Genomic DNA, 4208 nt, shown 5'->3' on the forward strand with positions numbered 1-4208 from the left:
GAGGGCCTCTCCCTTCTTGGATCAGTGTATGGTATTGGAGATGATGAAGATGAAGGAATGGCTCAAGTCTCTCTAGATTCAAAAGAAGGGACATCCTCCATCCAAGATTGTTCTGTTGATAACATTGCTTGTAGTGCAAATAGCAGCATAGCTTTAGAGTTAGCTGAATCTTCAAAAGGAAAACTCTCTTTAGTGAAATCAACAACTTCTTTAGAGTCAATCAGGTCCAACAACGAAATTATCTCGAGGACTTGCAATTTTCCAGAAGAGGCAGAACCTCTAGTTGGGAAATCAACCACGCTTCTTGATTTCAAGAATATCGAGAGTAAATGGGAATCAGGATGACTAATGAGGACAAAGATGAGCGATCTGCATCATTTGATAATTATTCAGGCACATCCTCACCGCCAAGCATGTCTATGAAGTCACAACCTGAAAACGAGCTAGAAAAGTTGGAGCTTGAACTGAAATGGGTGAGATGTACAACCAAGCATGTGAAGAAGTAGTCAGCGCACAAAAGATGCACATTCAGAGAATGGAAGAGCTAAAGAAAGTGGAAGGGAACAAAGAAAGAATTAAGTACTTCAATAATTGAGCGTAAGAAGTCTCCTAATCGGTTAGTTGTGGATGAATCCATAAATGATGATAATTCGGTTGTGGCTCTTAATTCGCAAACAATGGAAACATTGCAGTTTTTCCGGGGTGATACCATCCTTGTTATGGGTAAAAAGAGAAGGGATACAGGTTGCATTTTTCTGGCTGATGATACCTGTGAAGAGCATAAGATCAGAATGAACAAAGTTGTTGGGTCAAATCTAAGAGTAAGATTAGGGGATATAGTTTCAGTTCATTAGTGCCTAGATGTTAAGTATAGGAAGTGTGTGCATATTCTTCCTATATATGACACAATTGAAAGTGTTACAGGAAAATTGTTTGATGTGTTCTTGAAGCCTTACTTCTTGGAAACCTATCGCCTAGTAAGAAAAGGAGACCTTTTTCTAGTGCAAGGAGGAATGAGAAGTGTAGAATTTAAAATCATTGAGACAGATCCTGGTGAGTATTGTGTTGTTTCTCCAGATACTGAATTTTTTTTGTAAAGAAGAGCCAATAAAACGAGAAGATGAAGACAGATTGGATGACGTTGGCTATGATGATGTTGGTGGTGTAAGGAAACAAATGGCACAGATCAGAGAACTAGTTGAATTACCACTAAGGCATCCACAACTTTTCAAATCCATTGGTGTTAAGCCCCCTAAGGGTATTTTGCTTTATGGTCCTCTTGGTTCAGGAAAAACCTTGATTGCTAGGGCAACGGCAAATGAGACTGGGGCTTTCTTTTTCTAAATAATGGTCCTGAAAATTATGTCAAAGCTTGCTGGAGAAAATGAAAGCAATCTTAGAAAGGCTTTTGAAGAAGCAGAGAAGAATGCTCCTTCTATCATTTTCATTGACGAAATTGACTTCATAGCTCCAAAGAGGGAGAAAACAAATGAAGTAGAGAGGTGCATTGTATATCAACTATTGACATCGATGGATGGTCTAAAATCTCGATCTCTATGATTATCATGGGAGCAACAAATAGGCCTAACAACATTGCCTCTTGATCAAATGGATTATGAACAAGCTTTTCAAACAATCAATAAATTGAAGTCTAGCTTGGAGAAATATGTTGTGAACAATTCTTGGCTACAACAGTTCTTCTAGATATCTTAAAGTCCTTTGAATTCGCAATCAGTCCCTTCAAATTGTGAACTATTGGCCTGGAGAATTATCTATCAATTTGGCAGTAACAAATGGCTACATTTTTAAATAAACAGCTGATAGTGAGGTAGCAAAGTTCTGAAGCATAATATCAACCAAACTCCAAAATTCGCGCAGGTGCAAGGTGGCAGCATTCAAAGTATTCAACGAACAAATGGCAAATATTTCAGGAACCCAAGGCATCTACAGAGCGTAGGTGGAGGGTGATTTGATCATCATCCCAAATTATCCCTGATTTCCAGCGATGTTCCACAACGGATTTTGGCAATTCAACTTGTGGCAACAAATTAATTGTTCCTTTTTTATTTTTGAGATTTAATTAGTTATTTTGTTATAATTTAATTTAGGTAATTTGACCGCATAAAAACATATTTAGGTTTTTGTTTGTTTTTTCTATTTTAATTATTTTGATTCCTATGTTTAGGAATCAATAATTAATATGTAATATTATATATAGGATTATTTTTAAAAGATAGAGGTTCGATTTTTGCAACAAGAAGAAGCATTTGGACTGTGTAAAGTTTTATTGAATATCATAATAAAGTAGTTTTTTCCCTTTAGGCCTGGGATTCATCACAGTGCTTAAATGTTCAGTATGTTTTTTCTCCTGTAATTCATTTACACATTATGTTTTTCTCCTTTGTTTCAGCATTATCTAAGTGATATGTTAGGAATTCATCCATAATGATGCTCCTTTCATGATGATTTTGTTGTTAGTTGTAATGGTAGTCTTAGCAGAATTCATCCGTTGCTAGATGCTCTGTTGAGCAACCTCGTTATTATCTTTCATCTAAAGTTGTTGCTGCAGATCCATCCTTTGTTTGATGCTTGTAGGGCAGCGGGCTTTCTCCCTTATACTTCTGACATTTACAATCTTCACTTCGCTGAACATGGCACTTAATTTGCCCCAAGTTTACCAGTAGAAACTGACATCGATTCCATAGTCCAATCACCCTTTCTCTTGCTGTTTTCGACCCAAAACAAATCCAATCAAATCCTCTGAGCTACTATAACTAGCCTTAAATCTATATTTGATTCAGTCATCTCCACTGAGATTGACAAGGAGAGAGCCCTCTCCCAACCTGATAGGGCTAGCTACCAGGTTAAGCATGGTTTGTGGTTATCCTAAGATTGCCTCCCTTCAGCCTGAGGTCGATCTAGGCTCTAACACCCACGTCAAAATTATCTATTTCTCTAGATCTCTCAAAAGTCTTGGACAATCATTCCAAGGTATTTGAGACTCCCAAAGGCATCCCACCTATTTTTTATCATGATCATGCTATTCATTTTCCAGTAAGTGTTCCTCCAAACATCAAGCCTTACAGATATCCCTTTGCACAAAAGAGTGAAATTGAACATATGGTTGCAAAAAATGCTAGAGGCTCATATAATTCAACCTAGTCAAAGTTCTTTCTCTGCTCCAGTAGTATTGGTGCACAAGAAGGATGGATCATGGTACCTATGTCTGGATTATAGGGAGCGCAATAAGCTCACTATTAAAGATAAATTTCCCATTGATGAATTATTGGATGAATTGCATGGAGAAATTTACTTCAGCAAGTTGGACTTTGATGCAGGATATCATCAAATCAGAATGAAGACTGAAGACATTACAAAAACAACATTTAGAACTCATGAGGGTCATTATGAATTTTTGGTCATGCCTTTTGGCCTTACGAATGCACCTTCTACATTTCAAGGTTTGATGAATTCTATTTTCAAACCCTTCCTTAGAAAATTTGTGTTAGTATTTTTTTTATGATATACAAATCTACAACAAGTCTTGGAAGGATCATGTTCAACATGTTGATAGAGTGCTCAGACTATGGGAGAGAAACAATTATATGCAAAAACCTCCAAATGTTTCTTTGGAGTAAAAGAGGTGGAATACTTGGGTCACATTGTATCTCATGAAGGTGTTAAGGTAGACCCTTAACAACAACAAGTTCTCCAACTCTTAAAGTATAACCTCACTTTGGCATAGAATAGAATGAAAAAACATGTAGATCAACATTGCAGCGAAAGAATTTTTGATGTAGACGACTGGGTATTTCTACGGCTACAAACATACAGACAAATGTCCCTCAATCAAGCTAAGAAGGATACTAAATTATCACCAAAGTACTATGGTCCTTACAAGGTGCTGCAAAATATTGGTACAATGGCATACAAATTAGAGCTTCTTGCATCTTCATGAGTGCCCCCAGCTCTCCATGTTTCATGCTTAAAAAAGGTTATAGGTGACAAGCTCCTAGTTCAAACAATATTGTCGGAACTTTACGAGGAAAGAAAAATCATATTGGAACTCGAAGTAGTCACAAAAACCAGAACCCGATAGCTACGAAATCATTCAATTTTAGAGTATATTATCAAGTGGAAGAACTTAACCACTGAAGATTTCACATGGGAGGATGATAATTTTATACAGAAGCATCCAGAACTACTCA

At 36.9% G+C, this 4208-nt stretch overlaps 1 pseudogene; it reads left to right on the forward strand.

The window, feature by feature from the left end:
- Window positions 1-329: 329 nt before the first annotated feature.
- On the forward strand, window positions 330-1604 carry LOC149153828 (cell division control protein 48 homolog A pseudogene; annotated as a pseudogene).
- The last annotated feature ends 2604 nt before the right edge of the window (window positions 1605-4208 follow it).

This window comes from Pinus tabuliformis, chromosome 9 (genome assembly GCF_031772625.1).
Source record: "Pinus tabuliformis cultivar Carrire ecotype Pingquan chromosome 9, CPIR1, whole genome shotgun sequence".
NCBI classification, from domain to species: Eukaryota; Viridiplantae; Streptophyta; class Pinopsida; order Pinales; family Pinaceae; genus Pinus; species Pinus tabuliformis.